Here is a 24,623-nt window from a genome sequence, read left to right as displayed (position 1 = left end):
TTGTTGTTTTTGTTTTTTTTGTGTGTGTGTTTGTTTTTTTGTCTGTATATAGTTTATTTTTGCTATGATCTTAATTATGTCCTTCCTTCTGCTTACTCTGGCCTTTTCTTATAGTTCTCTTTCTGGTTCTTTAAATTGTAGGGTTAGATAACTTATTACCTGTTTTTTTTTCTTGGTTTTTGAGGTAGGCCTGCAGAGCTATGAACTTCCCTCTCAGGGCTGCTTTCACTGTGTCCCATAGATTTTGGATTGATGTGTTTTCATTGTCATTTGTTTTCAAGATGCTTTTTATTTCTTCTTTGAACTCTTTGGTAACCCTTTTATTTTTTTAAAAGCATGTTATTTAGCCTGCAATTGTTTGATTTTTTATTGTAGTTGATTGCTGGGGTTGGTCCAGGGGTCCCCAAAGGTGTGGACGGAGTCGGCGAAGAATGAATGACACTGAGACAGCGTTCAGTTGATCAGCAGCCTAGCCAGGATCTCTAGCCAGGATCTCCAGCCAAGTTCTGTTCAGGATCTCCAGCGAAGTTCTGGTTAGGATCTTTTGCCAGGTTCTGTGTCCATGTTCTCTTGCTAGGTTCTCCAGGTTCTCCAGCCAGGTTCTGTAGCTATGTTCCCTCGCTAGGTTCTCCAGCCAGGTTCAGTCACCAGGTTCTAGTCAGGTTCTCTTGCCATGTTCTGTCCAGGTTCTGTAGCCAGATTCTGTCTCTAGTTCAGCCGTGGGCAAACTACGGCCCGCGGGCCGGATCCGGCCCGTTTGAAATGAATAAAACTATTGAAAAAAAAGACCGTGCCCTTTTATGTAATGATGTTTACTTTGAATTTATATTAGTTCACACAAACACTCCATCCATGCTTTTGTTCTGGCCCTCCGGTCCAGTTTAAGAACCCATTGTGGCCCTCGAGTCAAAAAGTTTGCCCACCCCTGCTCTAGGTTCTTCAGCCAGGTTCTCTTCCTAGGTTCTGTCTCTAGGTTCTGTGGTCAGTTTCTGTCCAGGATCTTTTGCCATGTTCTCTCGTTAGGTTCTGTCTCTAGGTTCTGTCTCCAGTTTCTGCCCAGGATCTTTTGCCATGTTCTCTCCAGAGAAGTTCTTCTGTCTCTAGGTTCTGTGTCCTTTTGTCTTGTTACATCTGTGTTTATACCAGTTGATTCCAATCCTATTAATCTCTATTCCAAAGGTTAGGGTGTTTCTTATCTCCATTCCAGGGAGTAAAGATTATGTAGTTTAAGCATGATTGTTCATAGTTAAAGTGATTAATTACCCGCCTGGCACTTAGTTAAGGGGTTTTATTCCCTCCCTAACTTCAGGGGAAAATCCCCACCTGGGGAAACAACCTTTCTCAGAGAGGTGACCTTGGTTAAAACACATAGTGCCAAGAAGGTGAGCAAACATATTAAGAACAGTATGCCATATATGCCAGGTCCCTTGAAACAGCAAGGATGGACCGGCTCCCGGCAGTTGATTCCTAATTTTGTGCCATTGTGATCTGAGAAGATGCTTGATGTTATTTCTATCATATTGAATTTGAAGTGATTTAGCCTGTGTCCTAATATGTGGTCTATCTTTGAAAATGACCCATGTGCACTTGAGAAGAATGTATATTCCTTTGCTTTCAGGTGGTATGTTTTGAAGATGCCAATTATTTCCATTTGACCTAGTGAGTCGGTTAGGATTGCTGTTTTGTTGTTGTCTAGAAGAGTTATCCAGTGATGTCAATGGGGTATTTAAGTCTCCTACTATGAATGTATTGTTGTCAATCTCTCTCTTAATATCTTCCATAAGTTTTTTTTTAATGTATTTCGGTGCTCCTGCATTAGGTGCATATATGTTTACCAGAGTTATATCCTCTTGTTGTATTGATCCTTTAATACTATGAAGTTGTCTTCAATATCTCTTCTTATGACCTTCACTTTGAAGTATATTTTGTTGATGTGAGCATTGCCACCCCAGCTTTTGTTTTGTTTTTTCATTTCCATTTGCCTGAAAATGTATTTTAAAAACTGTTTAAAAAAACATTGTACAACCATTCTTAGCTTACATGTTCTGGCCCAGGGTCTTTACTTTGTCTACCTATGCTTAAATGCCCTGAAGGAGACATGTTATCTAATTTGCTGTGTTTCCTTCTTAATGTGTTTGATGGCCACTGGCCTTGGATCTCATTCCAGAAGTAGGAAACAGCAAGAGAGTAGAATTTATTTATGGATATGTGTGCTTACTTTTCCCTAACTCTTGGAGAAAAAATGCAAATGGAAAAGCCTTACATGTGTATATCAACTGATTATTCAGTGCTTATGGTGTGTCAGGATCTATGCATTAGCACATTAAATTTTCCAGCATCATTTTGAAGTATACATAATTATCCTCTTTTTATATGAAAAAAAAAATGAGGCTCAAAGGAATGAAATCATTTGGTTGAAGCCACCCAATCAGGAAATCACTGGATTTCAATCTAGATATGTCTGACCATAGAGCCCATTACATAATCATTGTGCAGTTCCACAAAGTATTTATTACATCTTACATACAAAAACACCTTCAATTCATGGTGTGTCATTAGTAGAATAATAAAATGAAGACCACGGAGAAGATGAGCCAGACCATTGTGACAAATGTAATTAACTGCTTCTCTTGAGCTTCCTGGCATCTAAGACAAAGTAAACAGCATTAGTATTTTGTGTAAAGAAATAAAATATTTCTCTAGGACTAAATTAAAAAATGAAAATAATATTGTTGCTGAGGGTTCAGCTCTGTATGGGTTAAATGTATTTTTTCCAGCTGACTTTATATCTGCTCTGTACCAGGCACTACCCTAGGGATAAAGATATTGACATAACTAAGATACCATCTGGAACCTTCAGGAGATCAAAATATGGGCCCCGAAACAGACAGGTCAGTATCTGACTCTAAACCATGGCAGACAAGTAATTGCTCCTTAGAGGTATAAACAAAGTGGAATAAAATTTCATTTGCTAATTTCTCCTATGTATATTGCCCTTCACAAATTACAAAGCATTGGCACTTTTTTTTCTCTAATTTAATTGTCACAAAAGCCCTGAAAAATAGATGCTACCATCCTTGTTTTAGCATTGAGAAGACTAACACCTTTGGAGGTGAAACAAATTACCTAAAGTCCTAGTTTGTTTAACTCTAAGTGCTGTGCACCTGTCATGTCCCATTGTCTTCCTTTTTTTTTTTTTTTTTAAAAAAAAAAAAAAAAAAAAAAAGAAGAGGCTAACTGCCCAGCCAGTGCGGCTCAGTCGAGCATTGACCTATGAACCAGGAGTTCATGTTTCAATTCCTGATCAGGGCACATACCTGGTTGTGAGCTCAATTCCCCAGTGTGGGACGTACAGGAGGCAGCCAACAAATGATTCCCTCTCATTAATGATGTTTCTATCTCTCGTTCCCTCTCCAAAATCACACGGATGTTTGCACTGGTTGTCCGGAGCCACCTGTCGGCTGCTTTTATATTGTTTCTTCCTTGCGGAGTGTCTAGGGAGGAGAAGCTGCAGCAGTGCCTGAGGCCGACTTCCAGGAGGCCAGCAGTGCGGTTGGGATTGTGCCTGCAGTACCAGTCCATTGGTGCCTGAACTGTTCTCCGGAGATTAGATCTGCAGGACTACTGAGGGAGTGAGTGGCTGCTGCCAGACTGGTGGGCCACCAGGCAGGTCTGTCAGCTGAGTGGCTGCTCCCACTGTGGGAGTGCACTGACCACTAGGGGGCAGCTTCTGTGTCGAGTGTTTGCCCCCTGGTGGTCAGAGCATGTCATATCGATCGGTTGACTGGTTGTTCAGTCATTTGGTCACTTAGGCTTTTATATATATATACTAGAGGCCCGGTGCACAAAAATTTGTGAACTTGGGGGGGGGGGATGCTCCCTCAGTCAGGCATGTGCTCTCTCACAGTCTGGGACCCCTCAGGGGGTGTCGACCTGCTGGCTTAGGCCTGTTCCTTGGGGGATTGGGCCTAAGATGGCAGTCAGACATCCCTTTGGCAGCCCGGCAGCCCTTGGGGGATGTCCACTTGCCAGAGGAGAGCAGGCCTAAGCTGCAGTTGGACATCCTGAGGAGGCGGGAGAGGCTGCCACCACCACCACTGTACTGGCAGCCATCAGCCTGGCTTGTGGCTGAGCAGAGCTCCCCCATGTGGGAGCGCACTGACCACCAGAGGACAGCTCCTGCATTGAGTGTCTGCCCCCTGGTGGTGAGTGTGTGTCATAGTGACCAGTCATTCCCAGTCTTTCTGTTGTTAGGGCCAGTTTGCATATTACCCTTTTAGTATATAGGATAGAAGCCTGGTGCACAGGTGGGGGCTGGCTGGTTTGCCCTGAAGAGTGTCCCGGATCATGGTGGGGGTCCCGCTTGGGTGCCTGGCCAGCCTGGGTGAGGGGCTGATGGCTGTTTGCAGGCTGGCCACAGCCCCTTTAGGGCGAGGATCTCTGCTGGGGTGCCTGGCCAACCTGGGTGAGGGGCTGAGGGCTGTTTGTAGGCTGGTCAAGCCCCCCCAAGTGGGGACCCTCACCCCATGGAGGTTTGGCCAGCCTGGGTGAGGGGCTGATGGCTGTTTTCAGGCTGGCCACACCCCCTTTAGGGTGTGGGGGTCCCCACTGGGATGCCTGGCCAGTCTGGGTGAGGGGCTGAGGGCTGTTTTCAGGCTGGCCAACGCCCCTGGCGATGGAAGCTCCCAGCCTCTCCTTTTTTTTCCTTTTTTTTATTCTGGGATTTATTTACCTTCTATAATTGAAACTTTGTAGCCTTGAGTGGAGCTCAGAGCCAGCCAGGGCAGGCAGGAGGGAAGCTTGGCTTCCTCCATCACCAGGAGCAACCCAAGCCTCCTGCTCTCTCCAGCTCTATGGCCACAGCCAGCTGAAAGCAGGTATCTGGTGTTTATTTACCTTCTATAATTTAAACTTTGTTGCTTTGAGTGGAGCTCAGAGCCAGCTGAAGCAGGCAGGAAGCTTGGTTTCCTCCATAATTTGGGCAAGCAAGCCTCCTGCTTGCTCCAGCTCTGTGGCTGCCAGCCGCCATCTTGGTTGGGTTAATTTGCATATAGTTGCTCTGATTGGCTGGTGGGCGTGGCTTAAAGTGTAGCAAAGGTACAGTCAATTTGCATGTTTGTCTTTTATTAGTGTCGAGATATATATATATATATATATATATATATATATATATATATATATATATATATATTTTTTTTTAACAGTATTACAGATGCCCCCCCACATCCCCCTCTTTGCCCACCTCCACCCTGCCCCACCACAGGCCTTCACCACACTAATGTCGGTGTCTATGGGCAATGCATATATGCACCTATGTTATTTGCTTGATAAATTCCAGTCCAAAATAAAATACAATATAAAACTTAGTTCCTCAGTCACCCTAGCCATAGTTCAAGTGCTCAGAAGCCACATGTGGCTGATAACTACAATATTGGACAATGCAGTTATGGAATTAATTTAAAGTTCTATTAGATATTTAATGTGGCTACAAAAGCCACATGTAGTGAGTATGATATTGGAGAATGCAGATATAAAACTCATAAAAATAAGGAAGAATTTTGATTTGATAGGATATTGTCAAGATAGCAGTTGCATATACCATATTAACAAAACTAGTTAATTAATAGAAAATCTAGTATAAAATAATAGCAAATCAAGGTCTCTGTGATTCTGCCTTTATACATGGATGTGGATTAGATACTCTCCACATCAGTGGTTTACATATCAATGAGCAGTGAAATAGAAAATAAACTACACTGGTCCTGGAAGTCCTAGGGTCAAGTCCCAGCTTATTCCCGGACTCTGTGACCTTGAACAATTACCCTGTTCTCTCTTGTCCACAGTGTTCTTGCTCATCACAATGCAGAAGACCTGTAAGGATGCTAAAAGTCCTTATAAGCCTTATATTCTGTGAACCTGTGAATCAATGGCTGCATTTTTACTAAATTAATTTGCATATCTCTGTAAAACCAGATTCTTGGAAAATGCTGCCAGGAATTTGTATTATGAAATGCCAGACTCTTTTACTAAGTGCACAAAGAGAGAGAGTGAAGACTAAGGAATAGGCACTTAATCCTTGGTTTGCAGAGAGCCTTTAATATGGGTGTTTGCTCATTACTTGTTCATGTATCTGTCTGTACTTTGCCAATCTGTCTGTCTTTTGTCACTAGCTTTTAGGCAGATTAGGTTGGTGGCTGTAGCTATGTTATACCAGTCAAAACAGTTGAAAAAATGGTAATATTTTCTTTGGCAAGTTGCTGCTTCTGAAAGAAACAAGTAATACTTTGACTTATTCAACCAGTAATTATAGAGCACTCTTACTGTGTGCCAGACACTGTATGGGTGAGCAAAGTTAGATCTAGCACCAAAACTTCCCTCACCAAAGGGAAGACTTCTGGCTTCTTATGATCATTCCCAGCTGGAAACTTATGGAGTCTCTGGTTTTATGTGATGCCAACACAGAGATTTCAGACAAAAGACAAAAATTTGCAGTTTTTGTATTATTTGGATACTTGAGTAGTCCATGGAATAAAAATGATTTGAGAACTGGTAGAATTAATGACCTCTTTAACACATTAAAGACCAACCTTTGAGTCTGAGAAATTCAGTGGGTGCAATATTGCGAAGGACTATTTTCCTTTAATTTATTTACCCTTCCTGCAGGCCACATCCATGTTTCCTAAGCTTTCTAAATTCACCATAAGCCTTTGCCCCTCCCCCATTTAGGCAATCTGCCTCCTACTTTCTTAGGGCCTGGCCTCTCTAATCCTCAGGGGAGTAAAATAAAACTCACACTTTTGAATTAGGCATCTGATCTGTCAAATACACTGCTTGAGGCTTTCACTTTTGCATTTTAATATATTTTTATTGATTTCAGAGAGGAAGGGAGAGGTAGAGAGAGATAAAAACATCAATGATGAGAATCTTTGATCAGCTGTCTCCTGCATGCCCCTTCTTCCTCACCCCTTACTGGGAATCAAGCCCACAAACTGGGAATGTGCCCCGACTGGGAATTGAATCATGACCTCCTGTTTCATGGGTCCATGCTGAGCCACTGAGCCAAGCCAGTTGGGCTCAACAAGCATTATTGATGCTTACTGTGTATCAGGCTCTATTTCTATGGCTTCTGGGGACCATTATATTTTCTGAGTCTCAAAATAAAGAGAAAGAAGTCGTAACACCCATAAAGACTTAAAACACTAAATTGTCAGAGCTAAAGACTTCCTTGGTGATCAGCTAGTCCTAAATTTTCTCAACATACAAAATAGGACACTGAGACCCAGAGAGAAGTAGAACTTTGTCCATGAATACAAGGCCATCCAGTAGCAAACAGCACTGATTCACTTACTGCAGAAATGGAAGTCTCAGATGGGTCAAAATAGCTATTGAAAACTTTATAATGTAAAGACTCATGTTTTTCACGTAGGGGTCTGTGTTTTTCTTTGCCCTGACTTTCTGAATCCATTCCCCTATCCATATCTTGCCACCTGCCATTGCCACATGAGTGACTCTTAGCCAGTGAGCTGAGTTGATTTTTCTCACACCTAGCTCCATCAATTCCCTGTGAAGTACTTCTGTTTTCTTTTCTTTTTTTTTTAGTTTTATTGCTTAAAGTATTACAAAGGGTATTACATATGTTTCCTTTTTTTCCCCAGCCCTTGACAATCCCCTGGCCTCCCCTACCCCCCAGTGTCTTATGTCCATTGGTTATGCTTATATGCATGCATATAAGTCCTTCGGTTGATCTCTTACCCCCCGCTTCTGCCACTCTACCCTCCCTGGCCTTCCCGTTGCAGTTTGACAGTCTGTTTGAGGCGGCTTTGCCTCTGTATCTATTTTTATTCATAAGTTTATAATGGTCTTTATTATCCATGAAGGAGTGAGATCATGTGGTATTTTTCCTTCATTGACTGGCTTATTTCACTTAGCATAATGCTCTCCAGTTCCATCCATGCCATTGCAAATGGTAAGAGTTCCTTCTTTTTTCAGCAGCATAGTATTCTATCGTGTAGATGTACCACAGTTGTCTAATCCATTCATCTACTGATGGGCACTTAGGCTCTTTCCAGATCTTCGCTATGGTAAATTGTGCTGCTATGAACATATGGGTGCATATATCCTTTCTGATTGGTGTTTCTGGTTTCTTGGGATATATTTCTAGAAGTGGGATCACAGGGTCAAATGGGAGTTCCATTTTTAACTTTTTGAGGAAACTCCATACTGTCTTCCATAGTGGCTGCACCAGTCTGCATTCCCACCAGCAGTGCAAGAGGGTTCCTTTTTCTCCGTATCCTCTCCAGCACTTGTCGTTTGTTGATTAGTTGATGATAGCCAGTCTAACAAGTGTGAGGCGGTACCTCATTGTTGTTTTCATGTGCATCTCTCAGATTATTAGTGACTTTGACCATGTTTTCATATGTCTCTTGGTTTTCTGAATGCCCTGTTTTGAAAGGTGTCTATTTATATCCTTTGCCCATTTTTTGATTGAATTGTTTATCTTCCTTTTGTTAAGTCATATGAGTTCCCTATAAATTTTGGAGATTAGGCCCTTATCAGATATGACATTGGCAAATATGTTTTCCCATGCAGTGGGCTTTCTTGTTGTTTTGTTGATGGTTTCTTTTGCTGTGCAGAAGCTTTTTATTTTGATGTAGTCCCATTTGTTCATTTTCTCTTTAGTTTCAAGTGCCCTAGGAGCTGTATCGGTGAAGAAATTGCTTCGGCATATGTCTGAGATTTTGTTGCCTTTGGATACTTCTAGAATTTTTATGGTTTCCCGTCGTACATTTAAGTCCTTTATCCATTTTGAGTTTATTTTTGTGTATGGTGTAAGTTGATGGTCTAGTTTCATTTTCTTGCATGTATCTGTCCAATTTTCACAGCACCATTTATTGAAGAGACTATCTTGACTCCATTGCATGTTCTTGCCTCCTTTGTCAAGTAATAATTGAGCATATTGGTTCGGGTCGGTTTCTGGACTCTCTATTCTATTCCATTGATCTATATGTCTGTTCTTGTATCAGAACCAGGCAGTTTTGAGAACAGTGGCTTTGTAATACAGCTTGATATCTGGTATTGAGATCCCACGTACTTTGTTCTTTCTCAGGATTGTTGCAGCTATTCGGGGTCTTTTTTTATTCCAACCTCTCCAACACCTGTTATTGTTTATCTTGTTGATAATGGCCACTCTAACTGGTATAAGGTGGTATCTCATTGTAGTTTTAATTTGCATTTCCCTAATTTCCAGTGAGGTTGAACATCTTTTCATATAGCTATTGACTGTTTGTATGTCTTCTTGGGAGAGGTGTATTTTCAGGTCCTCTGACCACTTTTTGATTGGATTGTTTATTTGTTTGGTGTTAAGTTTAATAAGTTCTTTATATATTTTGGAAATTAAACCTTTGTTGGAGCTACTGTTTGAAAGTATCATCTCCCACCTGGTTGGCTGCCTGTTTGTTTTGTTGTCTGTTTCTTTTGCTGTGCAGAAGCTCTTCAGTTTGATACAGTCGCATTCATTTATTTTAGCCTTTACCTCCCTTCCATTTAGAGCAGGGGTGGGCAAACTTTTTGACTCGAGGGCCACAATGGGTTCTTAAACTGGACCGGAGGGCCGGAACAAAAGCATGGATGGAGTGTTTGTGTGAACTAATATAAATTCAAAGTAAACATTATTACATAAAAGGGTACGGTCTTTTTTTTTTCAATAGTTTTATTCATTTCAAACGGGCCGAATCTGTCCCGCTGGCCGTATTTTGCCCACGGCTGGTTTAGAGTCAAGTCCATAAAATATTCTCTACCCCTCAGGCCCATAAGTTTGGTACCTATATTTTCTTCTATATAACTTATAGTTTTGTATCTTATGTTTAAGTCTTTGATTCATTTTGAATTAATTTTTGTACATGGGGCCAAACTGCAATCCAGTTTCATTCATGTGCATGTGACTTTCCAGTTTTCCCAGCATCACTTATTGAAGAGACTATCTTTACTCCAATATACATTTCTGGCTCCTTTGCCAAAAATTATCTGTCCATATACATGTGGTTTTATAGTTGACCTCTCTATTCTGTTCCATTGATCTGCATGTCTATTTCTCTGCCAATAGCATGCTGTTTTGATTATCGTAGCTCTGTAGTATAATTTGAAGCCAGGTAGCATGATACCTCCAGCTTCGTCCATTCTTTTCAGAATTGCTTTGGCTCTTCAGGATGTTTTGTGGTTCCATACAAATCTGATTTTTTCTCATTCTATTTCTTTAAAAATGGCATTGGGGTTTTGATATATATATATATATATATATATATATATATATCGATATATATCTATATATCGCTTTCGGTAATATGGCCATTTTAACTATGCTGATTCTTCCAATCCATGAACATGGGATGTTTTTCCATTTCCCTGTGTCTTTTTCAATCTCTTTTAATAATGCTTTGTAATTTTCAGTATATAGGTCTTTCACATTCTTTGTTAAGTTTATTCCTAGGTATTTTATTCTTTTGGTTGCGATTGCAAAAGGAATTGTTTTTTCTATTTCTTTTTATGAAGTTTTGTTGTTGGTATTCAGGAAGAGGCAATGGATTTTTGCACATTGATTGTGTATCCTGCAACTTGAGTGTATTTTTTTATTGTTTCCAATAGTTTTTTGGTAGTGTCTTAAGGGTTTTCTATATACAGCATCATGTCTTCCACAAAAAGTGACAGCTTGACTTCTTCCTTCCCTATTTGGATGCCTTTTATTTCTTTCTCTTGCCTTATTGCTCTGGCTAGGACTTCCAATACTATGGTGAGTAAGAGTGGACATCCTTGTCTTGTTCCTGATCTTAGGGGAAAATCTTTCAGTTTTTCATCATTGAGTGTGATATTGGCTGAGTGTTAATCATATATGACCTTTATTATATTGAGGTACTTTCCTTCTATTCCTATTATACTGACTGTTTTAATCATAAATGGATGTTCTATCTTATCAAATGCTTTTTCTGCACCTATTGACAAGATCATGCAATTTTTATCTTTTCTTTTGTTAATGTGGTATATTACGTTGATTGATTTGCAAATGTTGAACCATTCCTATGCCCCTATAATTAATCCCACTTGATCATGATGTATTATTTTTTGGGTGTACTGTTCTATTTGGTTAGCTAGTATTTTGTTTAGGATTTTTGCATCTAGATTCATCAGGGATATTGGTCTGTAGTTTTTGTTGTTATTGGTTGTTGTCTTTGCCAGGTTTTAGTATCAGGGTTATATTGGCCTCATAGAATATGTTAGGAAGTATTGCCTTTTCAATTTTTTGGAAGAGTTTGTGAAGAATAGGTTTTAATTCTTCCTTGAACACTTGGTAGAAGTCACTGGTTAAGCCTTCTGGTCCTGGGATTTTGTTTGGTGGGAGGTTTTTGATGGTTGTTTCAATTTCCTCACTGCTGATCAGTTTATTTAGATTTTCCAATTCTTCATGATTTAGTCTAGGAAAGTTATATATTTCTAGCAACTTATCCATTTATTATAGGTTGTTAAATTTGGTGGCATAAAATCTTTCATAATATTCTAGTATGCTCCTTTGTATATTTGTGTTGCCTGTGGTAACTTCTCTCTCATTTTTCATTTTGTTTGTATGGGTCTTTTCCCTGTTTTCCTTAGTGAGTCTGGCCAAGGATTTGTCAAATTCATTAATCTTTTCAAAGAACCATCTATTTGTTTTATTGATTTTTGTATAGTCTTTTTGTTCTCTATTTCATTTAATTCTGCTCTAATTTTTATTATTTCCTTTCTTCTGCTAACTTAGGGTTGCTTTTGTTCTTTTTTTCTAGTATTTTAAAATGTGATATTAGGTTGTTTACTTGGAATTTCTCTTGTTTCTTGATATAGGCCTGTAGTGATATAAACTTCCCTCTTAATATTCCTTTCACTGCATCCCAAAGGTTTTGATATGTTATCATTCTCATTTATCTCTATACATCTTTGATCTGATCTTTTATTTCTTCTTTGACCCAGTCATATTTTAGTAGTATGTTGTTTAATCTCCATGTATTTGTAGGTGTTTTTTATTTGTTTTGTTTTTTACCTCCTTTTTGCAGTTAATTTCTAATTTCAAGGCATTGTGGTCAGAAAATATGCTTGGTACAATTTCAATTTTTTTTATTTGTTGATGCTTGTTCTGTGACCCAACATATGGTGTATCCTTGAGAATATTCCATATGCGCTGGAGAAGAATGTATAGCCTGATGTTATGGGATGAAATGTTCTGTAAATATCAATTGTATCCATTTGGTCCAGTGTTTCATTTAAGGCCAATATTTATTTATTTTTTTGGTTTAATTGATCTGTCTAGAGCTGTCAATGCAGTATTAAGATCTCCAACTATAATTGTGTTTTGATCTGTTTCTCCCTTTAGTTCTGTGAGTAGCTATTTAATATATTTCGGTGCTTCCTGGTTGGGCACATATATATTAAGAAGTGTTATGTTTTCTTTGTGTAGTGTTTCTTTTATCATTATAAAGTGTCCATCTTTGTCTACTGTTATCTTGTAATTTATTTTCAGATATAAGTATGGCTACACCTGCTTTTTTTGTGGATGTCATTTGCTTAGATAATCATTGTCCACGCTTTTACTTCAAATTTACCTTTGTCTTTGCTGTTTAAGTGTGTCTTTTGTAGGCAGCATATGGTTGGGTTTTGCTTTTTTAATCCACTCTGCTCCTCCGTGCCTCTTTACTGGTGAATTTAGACCATTTACATTTAGGGTAATTATTGATGTATGAGGATTTCCTATACCCATTTTATCTTTTGTTTTCTGGTAACTCTGTGCCTCCATTGGTTCTTTTCCTTTATGCTTCTGTCTGTTGTTTTTGTTTGATGGTATTCCATACATCTTTCCTCTCTTTCTTCTTTTTTAAAGCTGTATGTCTTATTTGGGGGATTTTTGTGTGTGGTTTCCATTAGTTTTATAAAAAGTAAAGTTGCGTATATACCATAGTTTTTTCCCCTTTTGAGTGCATCTGCTCTTCATCTTCCTTTTCCAGTTCATACCTTTCCCCTTCCCCTTGTATGTTTTTGTTGTCACAAATTATCCCTATTTATGCTTCAATATTTTGGTGATCCTACTCATAGTGTGTGACCTTATGTTCTTTGTTTCAGGTAGAATAACTTCCTTGAGTATTTCCTGTAATGGAGGTTTTCTAGTGATAAAAATCACCTCGGCTTTTGTTTGTCTGAGAATGTTCTTATTTCTCCTTTATATTTAAAGATAATTTTGCTGGATATATTATGTGTGGCTGGTTATTTCTCTCTTTCAGACATATGAATATTTGGTTCCACTCTCTTCTGGCTTGTAGAATTTCTTCTGAGAAGTTGGGTGAAATTATGATGGGTTTTCTTTTGTAGGTCATTTCCTTATTTTCCCTGGATGCTTTGAGGATTTTTCCTTTGTCACTAATTGTTGACAGCTTCATTACCAGGTATCTTGGAGAGTGCCTCTTTGGATTGAGGTAACTAGGTGTTCTTGTTGCTTCTTGCATTTGAGAATCTAGTTCTTTCCATAGATTTGGGAAGTTCTCATCTACTATTTGTTTTAATAGACTCTCCATTTCATACTCCCTCTCTTCTTCCTCCGCTATGCCTATGATTCTAATGATACTTTTTTTATGGAATCAGAGAGATCTTGTAGAGCACTTTTGTATTTCTTTATCCTCAGTTCTCTTTCTTCTTCCCTCTTCATCATTTCTTGATTCTTATCTTTGATATCAATAGTTCTTTCCTCTAACTGGTTGGTTCTGTTTTCTATGCTCAGCAGCTCACTCTTAATTTCTTTAATTGCATGCTTCATTTCCAGAATTTCTGAGTGATTCTTTTTTAAAATATCAGTTTCTTTGGGGAAAAAACTCATTTTGTTCACTAATTTGTTCTCTAACTGCACTGAATTGCCTGTCAGTATTTTCTCACATCTCATTGAGTATTTTCAAAACTGCAATCTTTAAATCTCTGTCATTGATGTCACATAATTCCATGTGTTCCAGCCTATTTTCTGGGGATTTTTCATTTTCTTTCTGGTCATCCTTGTTGCCCTAGTTGTTCATGGTGTTTGCTGTTTCCCTTCGTTTTCCCATTTGCCTCTGACGAGGTCTTTCTACTCTGTTTCAGTAGATGGCAATGAAACGCACTTTTGAGCCTCCCCTGTTTCTGTAGGTCTGCATTGCCTCTGCTGTTTGGAGGTGAGGTTTGTTTTTCCCTCATTGTAATGGTGACCTCTGACCTCCACAAGTCCATCAGAAGCACCCCTCTTGGGGTTCAGTCACTGAAGGAAACTGTGATTCTACTACAATAGCTCTTGGTTTATAGATAATACACGCCTGGAGCCAACTCCAAAGGCAACCGGGAGTGAGTTTTGAGAGTCTAATCAGTGGCAGGGCTCTGTGATTTACTTTCTTTGTCTCAACTCAGACCCTGTTCATAGCACACCCTGGGGTTCAGACACTCACTGCTTGTGTGCTTCACCACACAACTCCATGCAACTCCAACAGACAGTGTCTTCTCCTGCTGTGGGCCGGTCTTCCACTCACAGGGCTGCCTCCCTGTGATTCCCTGTTCCTCCCCCTGAGCAGAAGAAAGTGCCTGCCACCACTGAGGGAAGTGCCCTTAGTACCCTTGCGGCAACTTCCCAGCTGCACTGCAGACACACTGCACTGTAGCCATGTTCACACTTCCCTCCCTTCTCCTTGCCCCACTTATTCCAAGGAGCCCACCTTAGTGGTTTCAGTGTGCAGGTCACCCAGGCATGCATCTGTGTTGAGCAGGGGCTTCTTTGTTGAATTATAGGTGGTTAGTTTGTTGACATGTTAGAGGGAGAGGAAAGACATGCCCTTACGCCGCCATTTCTCTGATGTAACTTTTTTAAAATTTTTGTTTTAATGCTTAAAGTATTCCAAACGGTATTACATATGTCTACTTCCCCACACCCTTGACATTCCCCTGGCCTCCCCTACCCCCCAGGGTCTTGTGTCCATTGGTTATGCTCATATGCATGCATACAAGTCTTTTGGTAGATCTCTTAACCCCGCTCCCGCCCCTAGCCCTCCCCAACCTTCCCGCTGTAGTTTGACAGTCTGTTCGATGCTGCTCTGCCTCTGTATCTATTTTTGTTCATCACTTTATAATGGTCTTTATTATCCATAAATGAGGGAGATCATGTGGTATTTCTCTTTCATTGACTGGCTTATTTCACTTAGCATAATGCTCTCCAGTTCCATCCATGCTGTTGCAAATGGTAAGAATTCCTTCTTTTTTTTACAGCAGCATAGTATTCCATTGTGTAGATGTACCACCGTTTTCTAATCCATTTATCTGCTGATGGGCACTTAGGCTGTTTCCAGATCTTCGCTATGGTAAATTGTGCTGCTATGAACATATGGGTGCATATATCCTTTCTGATTGGTGTTTCTGGTTTCTTAGGATATATTCCTAGAAGTGGGATTACTGGGTCAAATGGGAGTTCCATTTTTAGTATTTTCAGGAAACTCCATACTGTCTTCCATAGTGGCTGCACCAGTCTGCATTCCCACCAGCAGTGCACGAGTGTTCCCTTTTCTCCGTATCCTCTCCAGCACTTGTCGTTTGTTGATTTGTTGATGATAGCCATTCTGACAGGTGAGAGATGGTAACTCATTGTTGTTTTGATTTGCATCTCTCAGATGATTAGTGACTTTGAGCATGTTTTCATATGTCTCTTAGCTTTCTGAATGTCCTCTTTTGAAAAGTGTCTATTTATGTCCTTTGCCGATTTTTTGATTGGATTGTTTATCTTTCTTTTGTTAAGTTGTATGAGTTCCCTATAAATGTTGGAGATTAAACCCTTATCGGTGATAACATTGGCAAATATGTTCTCCCATGAAGTGGGCTTTCTTGTTGTTTTGTGGATGGTTTCTTTTGCTGTGAAAAAGCTTTTTATTTTGATGTAGTCCCATTTGTTTATTTTCTCTTTAGTTTCCAATGTCATAGGAGCTTTATCGGTGAAGAAATTGCTTCGGCATATGTCTGAGATTTTGTTGCTTTTGGATTCCTCTAGTATTTTTATGGTTTCCCATCTTACATTTAAGTCCTTTATCCATTTTGAGTTTATTTTTGTGCATGGTGTAAGTTGGTGGTCTAGTTTCATTTTCTTGCATGTATCTGTCCAATTTTCACAGCACCATTTATTGAAAAGATTGTCTTTTTTTTAATTAAATCTTTATTGTTCAGATTATTACATTTGTTCCTCTTTTTCCCCCCCCATAACTCCCCTCCTCCCAGTTCCCGCCCCACCATCCGCCCTCACTCCCCACCCACTGTCCTCATCCATAGGTACACGATTTTTGTCCAGTCTCTTCCCGCATCTCCCACACCCCTTTCCCCCCCAAGAATAGTCAGTCCATTCCCTTTCTATGTCCCTGATTCTATTATAATCACCAGTTCATTCTGTTCATCGGATTATTTATTCACTTGATTCTTAGATTCACTTGTTGATAGATGCATATTTGTTGTTCATAATTTGTATCTTTACCTTTTTCTTCCTCTTCCTCTTCTTAAAGGATACCTTTCAGCATTTCATATAATCCTGGTTTGGTGGTGATGAACTCCTTTAGCTTTTCCTTATCTGTGAAGCTCTTTATCTGACCTTCAATTCTGAATGATAGCTTTGCTGGATAAAGTAATCTTGGTTGTAGGTACTTGCTATTCATCACTTTGAATATTTCTTGCCACTGTCTTCTGGCCTGCAAAGTTTCTGTTGAGAAATCAGCTGACAGTCGTATGGGTATTCCCTTGTAGGTAACTGAGTTTCTTTCTCTTGCTGTTTTTAAGATTCTCTCTTTGTCTTTTGCTCTTGGCATTTTAATTATGATGTGTCTTGGTGTGGTCCTCTTTGGATTCCTTTTGTTTGGGGTTCTCCGCGCTTCTTGGACCTGTAAGTCCATTTCTTTCACCAGGTAGGGGAAGTTTTCTGTCATTATTTCTTCAAATAGGTTTTCAATATCTTGCTCTCTCTCATCTTCTGGCACCCCTATAATTCTGATGTTGGTACGCCTGAAGCTGTCCCAGAGGCTCCTTACACTATCCTCGCATTTTTGGATTCTTTTTTCATTTTGCTTTTCCGGTTGGGTGTTTTTTGCTTCCTCGCATTTCAAATCATTGACTTGATTCTTGCGCTCCTCTGTTCTGCTGTCGGGAGTCTGTATAATATTCTTTATTTCAGTCAGTGTATGCTTAATTTCTAGTTGGTTCCCCAATATAACATCGAGGGTCTCATTAGTTTTCTTGTAGATCTCATTAAGTTTATCGGCGGCTTCTAAACAGTTCTTGAGAGACCTTAAAAGTGTGGTTCTGAACTCTAGATCTTCCATTGACAATTTTGTCCTGTTTCTTTGTCTCCGCATTTTGTTATGCTTCCTTGGTGCACCCCCTAGTGGTCTTTGTTCGTGGTCTTATAGTTAAATCTTGATTGTTGTAGCTAATTCCAGGGAGGGTTTGACCTCCAGGCCAAGTGGCTATGAGAATCAGCTGTGTCAGCAGTGAGAGAACTTCTGTCCTCTAGGGAGGTGCTAATCTGGCGTTTGCCTGAGGCTATCCGGCAAATGCCTCTGTGCAGGGCTTGGGCGGGGCGGGTCGCACAGGATCAACAAGGTGGGCCGGAGAGAGCAGTTATGGCGGCTCTCAGTCCTGTCCCCAGGGGCTCTGCCTCTCTGAGTCCCAGCACCCGCTGCAAAGCTCGGAGAGAAAGCTGCACTCGTTCTGACCGAAGCTAGGCAGTCCCGCTTCTCCTGTTTGCGTCTGGGTCCCTAAAGACTCGCCTGGATCTGGAGCTCAGAGTCTGCGACTCCCTCCCGATTGAAAATGCCAACCGCGCCCTCCGCCGCCAGCCCGCTCCGCGCACTCCGCACCTCAGAATTTGACTTCAGCACTGCGCCTCCTCTGAGTGTCCGTATGTGTTTCTCTTTCCTCCTAGTTGTAGGACTTCCACTCAGCCAGCGTTCCAGTGGTTTTGGGTGATGTCTGTTCCGACTTTTAGTTTCACTTTTGAAGTAGTTGTTCAAAGCAGCAAACTCCGGCTTTAACCTATGCCACCATCTTGGTTCTCTCTCCTGAAAAGATTGTCTTGACTCCATTGCATGTTCTTGCCTCCTTTGTCAAATAATAATTGAGCATATTGGTTTGGGTCAATTTCTGGGCTCTCTATTCTATTCCATTGATCTATATGTCTGTTCTTGTGCCAGTACCAGGCAGTTTTGAGAACAGTGGCTTTGTAATATAGCTTTATATCTGGAATTGAGATCCCACCTTCTTTGTTCTTCTTTCTCAAGATCGCTGCAGCTATTTAGGGTCTTTTTATATTCCAGATGAATTTTTGGAGAGTTATTTCTAGGTCTCTGAAATACGTCATTGGTATTTTAATCGGGAGAGCATTGAATTTATCGATTGCTTTGGGTAGTATGGATATTTTAATGATGTTGATTCTACCAATCCATGAACATGGTATGTTCTTCCATCTGTTTCTGTCTTCCTCCATCTCTTTTTTCAGTGTCCTGTAGTTTTCTGAGTGGAGGTCTTCTACCTCTTTAATTAAGTTTATTCCTAGGTATCTTAATATTTTTTTGTGATGGTAAATGGGATTTCTTTTTTAGTCTCTCTTTCTGTAGGTTCATTATTGGTGTATAGAAATGCCATAGATATCTTGGCATTAATTTTGTATCCTGCTACATTGCTGTATTCATTTATTAAGTCTAATCGTTTTTTGATGGAGTCTTTAGGGTTTTTTATGTACAATATCATGTCATCCGCAAATAAGGACAGTTTTACTTCTTCATTTCCAATTTTGATGCCTTTTATTTTTTCTTGTCTAATCGCAATGGCTAATACTTCCAGTACTATGGTAAACAGGAGTGGTGAAAGCAGGCATCATTGTCTTATTCCTGTTCTTAAGGGAAATTGTTTTGGTTTTTGCCCATTGATTATGATGTTGGCTGTTGGTTTGTCATATATGGCTTCTATTATGTTGAGGTATGATCTTTCTATTCGCACTTTGCTGAGAGTTTTTATAAAAAATGGGTGTTGGATTTTGTCACATGCTTTCTCTGCATCAATCGATATAACTATGTGGTTTTTATCTCTCAATTTGTTTATGTGAGGTATCACATTTATTGTTTTGTGGATATTGTACCATCCTTGCATCCCCAGAATTAATCCTACTTGGTCATGGTGTATGATCTTTCTGATGTACTGCTGGATCCAATTTGCTTAAATTTTGTTGAGGATTTTGGCATCTATGTTCATGAGGGATATTAGCCTGTATTTCTCTTTCATTGTGTTGTCTTTATCTGGTTTTCGTGTTAGGGTGATGCTGGCTTCATAGAATGAGCTTGGAAGTATTCCTTCTTCTTGAATTTTTTGGAATAGTCTGAGAAGGATAGGTCTTAGTTCTTCCTTGAGTGTTTGGTAAAACTCCCCTGTGAAGCCATCTGACCCTGGGCTTTTGTTTGCTGGAAGCTTTTTAATGACTGCTTCAATTTCTTCCATAGTTATTGGCCTATTGAGATTTTTAGATTCTTCCTGATAGAGTTTTGGAAGGTTGTATTTTTCTAGAAATATGTTCATTTCCTCCAGGTTGTCTAGTTTGTTGGAGTAGGGTTGTTCATAGTATTTTTTAAAAATCCTTTGTATTTCTGTGGGGTTTGTTGTTATTTCTCCCTTTCATTTCTGATTTTGTTTATGTTGCCATTTCTCTGATGTAAGTTTTACTTTACTTTTATTGTTGACTGGGCAAAAAATTTTTCTACAAAACCATACAACAGAGAAAAGAAAGATTCTTCAATAAATGGTGCTGGTAAAATTGGAAAGCCACATACAAAAGACTGAAACTAGATTAGTTTGTCCCCATACACAAAAATTTACACAAAGTTAATCACAGATCTAAGCAATATCTGAAACAATAAATGACATATAGGGCCCAGCCAGTGTTGCTCAGTGGTTCAACCTATGAACCAGGAGTTCACAGTTTGATTCCTGATCAGGAATGCCCGTTTGCGGGCTTGATCCCCAGTTTGGGGAGTGTAGGTGGCAGCTGATTACTGATTCTCTCTCATCATTGTTGTTTCTATCTCTCTCTCTGAAATCAATAAAAAATATTTAAAATATATAAATTACATAGAAGAAAACATAGGTACTAAACTTATGGACCTTGGTCTTAGAGACCATTTTATGAATTTGATCCGAAGAGTAAGGAACGTAAAGGTGAAACTAAATGAATGAGACTACAGAAACTTAAAAAGCTTCTGCACAGCAAAAGAAACCAACAATGAAACAGACAAAGACAACCAACTGGACGGAAGAAGATCTTTACAAACAATAGCTCCAACAAGTGGTTAATATCTAAAATATATAAAGAACCCATACAACTCAGCACCAAACAATCTAAGTAAAAAAAATGGGCAAAGGGCCTGACAGACATTTCTCCCAAGAAGATATACAAATGGACAACAGATATGTGCAAAGATCCTCAGCTTCACTCACTAACAGGGAAACACATATGAAAACTACAATGAGATACCAACTTACACTTGTTAATAGATGGCTATTATCAACATGAAAAGAAATGACAAGTGTTGGAAAAATTCTGGAGAAAAATGAACCTTCATTAACTGTTGGTGGGAATGTAAACTGGGACAGCCACTATAGGAAACAGTATGAAGGTACTTCAAAAAATTAAGAATAGTTACCATATGACCCAAAAACCCCTCTTCTGGGTATCTACCTGAAAAAATTGACAGCATTTATTTGTAAAGATATATGTACCCCTATGTTCACTGCATCATTATTCTTAGTGGGCAAGACATGGAAACAACCAAACTGTCCTTTGATAGAAGACATGGTACATATATACAATGAAATACTATTCAGACATAAGAAAAGGTAAAATACTGCCATTTGTGATAACATGAATGGCTCTGAGAATATCCTGATAAGTGAAATAAGTCAGAAAAAAATATTAAGAACCATATGATTTCACTCATATGGGGGATGTAAAACTGAAAGCAACAAATATACAAACAAGAAAAACAAAAGCTGAAAACTCATAGACACAGACAACAGTATGGTTCCCAGAGGGAAGGGAGGTGGAAGGTAGTAAAGGGTAAAGGGCGTGAAATATATGGTGATGGAAGATGATTTACTTTTCAGTGATGGGCATGTAATGCAATATAAAGATGATGTACACTTGAAACCTATATATTCGTATTAACCAATGCCACGCCAATAAATTTAATAAGAAATACACATAATCAAATTATTATATGCTCACCTTTTTTGCTCATCAAAATATCCTCATTCTCATTGATTGATTATATAATAAGTAAACATACATTTGAACTTAAAAAATCAATTTGTGGCCAAAACCGGTTTGGCTCAGTGGATAGAGCGTCGGCCTGTGGACTGAAAGGTCCCAGGTTCGATTCCGGTCAAGGGCATGTACCTGGGTTGCGGGCACATCCCCAGTAGGAGATGTGCACAAGGCGGCTGATCGATGTTTCTCTCTCATAGATGTTTCTAACTCTCTATCTCTCTCCCTTCCTCTCTGTAAAAAATCAATAAAATATAAAAAAAATCAATTTGTGATAAATACCACTCATATTTTCATGTGTGTATTAAAATTAATTGTAGTAATTATTTGGAAAAAAGGGACTTTCATTACCACCCCACCCCACCCCACCCAAAACAAACAAAAAACAAACAAAATAAACAAATTTGAAATCCATAGGTTCACATTATTTCTCTTGCTGGTTACCTGCTGTTCTAACAACAAAAGCAATAACAACAATGACTAAAGATAAATCTTACTGTACCAAACAGTGGGGTTAATTCTTTTCTTACATTTTTTAATTTAAATTCTTTATTGTTTAAAGAATTACATAAGTCTCCTTTTTCCCTCATTGACCTCTCCCCAGACTCTCCCACTCCCCTAGCACTTGCCTTCACCCCACTATGGTCTGTGTCTTTGGTTATGCATAGGACACAAGTTATGCATGCATACAAGTCCTTTGGTTGATCTCTTACCACCCCTCTCCCTCCCCTGTCTTCCCTCTAAGGTTTGACAGTCTGTTTGATGCTTCTATGACTCTGGCTCTATTTTTTTTCATCAGTTTATGTTGCTCATTATATTCCACAAATGAGTGATATCATGTGATATTTATCTTTCTCCGACTGGCTAATTTTGCCTAGCATAATGCTCTCCAGGTCCATCCATGCTGTTGCAAATGGTAAGAGTTCGTTCTTCTTTTACAGCAGTGTAGTATTCCATTGTGTAGATTTACCACAATTTTTTAGTCCACTCATCTGCTGATGGGCACTTAGACCGTTTTCAAATTTTCGCTATTGTAAATTGTGCTGCTATGAACATAGGGGTGCATATATCCTTTCTGATAGGTGTTTCTGATTTCTTGGAATATATTCCTAGACGGGGAATTACTGGGTCAAATGGGAGCTCCATTTTTAATTTTTTGAGGAAACTCCATACTGTTTTCCACAGTGGCTGTACCAGTCTGCATTTCCAGCGAGCAGTGCATGAGGGTTCCTTTTTCTTCACATCCTTGTCAGTACTTGTCGTTTGTTGATTTGTTGATGATAGCCATTCTGGCAGGTGTGAGATGGTACCTTATTGTTGTTTTGATTTGCATCTCTTAGATAATTAGTGACTTTGAGCATGTTTTCTTATGTCTCTTGGCCTTCCTTATGTCTTCTTTTGAAAAGCATCAATTTAGGTTCATTGCCCATTTTTTGATTGGGCTGTTTATCTTCCTTTTGTTAAGTTGTATGAGTTCCCTATAAATGTTGGAGATTAAACCCTTATCACAGATAACATTGGTAAATATGTTCTCCCATGCAGTGGGCTCTCTTGTTGTTTTATCCAAGCACAGCAGCAACTGGAAAGAAAGCTTAAAAAGCAGGAGGAGACAAAACCGGTTTGGCTCAGTGGATAGAGCGTCAGACTATGGACTGAAAGGTCCCAGGTTCGATTCTGGTCAAGGGCATGTACCTGGGTTGCGGGCACATCCCCAGTGGGAGATGTGCATGAGGCAGCTGATTGATGTTTCTCTCTCTCATCGATGTTTCTAACTCTCTATCTCCCTTCCTCTCTGTAAAAAATCAATAAAATATATTTTTTTAAAAAAAAGCAGGAGGAAAGTCTAAGGGAGCTTAGGGATTAATTCTTTACATCTCAGACCAAGTCATCACCAAAAGTCCTGAGACTTACTTAGTGGATTGGTGTAAATTAGACGCAAATTATATGTAAATAGTTCCAAAATGATGCTTGTCCCCAGATCCCAAGTGTTTATTAGTTCAGATCCTACTTGATTACCAATAAAATGGGGTCTATGGCAAGACCCCAGCCTCTGTAATGGATATCTTTGCTTTCTCTTTCCTCAACCCTGACAGCTTTTCAGCCCAATTAATATATTCATCTGTAGTCAGTCAGTCGTAATGGAGATTAGTGCCTTTTTCTTCATGGAGCCTCCCTACTTTATGAGTGCAACTGTCATCCTTTCCTTTCACCAACTTATGTCTCTGGAACCCACTACCTGCTATCAAATTGCTGCTATCTACTTGTGCCTCCCTGCCTTCTAAGAGGACGGCTTTCAGTCTCACTAGGTAGGGATCTCTGGGCCAGACTGACTGCTCCTGGGAGGCAGGGTCAAGTTAGCATTGGAAGAGAGGTAATGTGGCATGCTGGGCAGTGGGGAGGTAGGTTACAGCTAGTTTCTGTGACTTCATGGACACTCAAGGGCCTCGAACATGGTGATTCTTCCTGCCTACATATTATTTTAGGAGAACATGCCCCCCAATGACATCCCATATCGCTCAGAGAAAAAGCCAAAAATCCTACACTATCTACTTTCTCCATCCCCTTAATTCTCTGACATTATCTCCTAATACTGTTTCTCTTAGTCCTCTCCAGATACCTAATTTTCTTCCTATTCCTCAAACACACCAGACATCTTCCCATATCAGGGATAGGCTCCTTTCCCAAATATACACATGGATCATTACCTTCTTCAGTTATTTACTCAAATACTTTTTTCTAATTGATACATATTTTGGCCACTATAATTAAAATTGAAACATGCTACCTTGTTTTGGTCACTGTTCTATGCCCAGTAGATGTGCAATAAATACTTTTTGGAGGGATGGATGGGATTTATATTTTAAAACCACTTAGGTGCCCACCCAAATGCAACCTCTAGTCTGGGTCAATGAGAAAAGCCTTTAATTGAGTGTCAGAAAATCCAAGTTAAAATTATGACTTTATCCCTCACTGGCTAAATTAATTTGAATATCATAATAATTTTATAAGTATATATAATATTTATATAATTATGGAATAATTTATATATATGAGAATGTTTTAAGTATTCTGTATTTATGTCTTAAAATATAGATGAGAAGGTATCTCTGCAATTCACTTTTCTCTCCATTAATTGCACCATGTATGCTGTGTTTATTTGGCCCTTTGCCACAGGTTTATAGAACTGAAATGTGACCATCTTCACCAGACTCATGGAAAACATATTTTTATCACTTTCACTTTAATAGTTCCTCTCTCTGGG

This window comes from Myotis nattereri (genome assembly GCF_964212035.1).
Source record: "Myotis nattereri genome assembly, chromosome: X".
NCBI classification, from domain to species: Eukaryota; Metazoa; Chordata; class Mammalia; order Chiroptera; family Vespertilionidae; genus Myotis; species Myotis nattereri.
The sequence above is the reverse complement of the archived record's forward strand: the minus strand, read 5'-3'. Positions refer to the sequence as shown.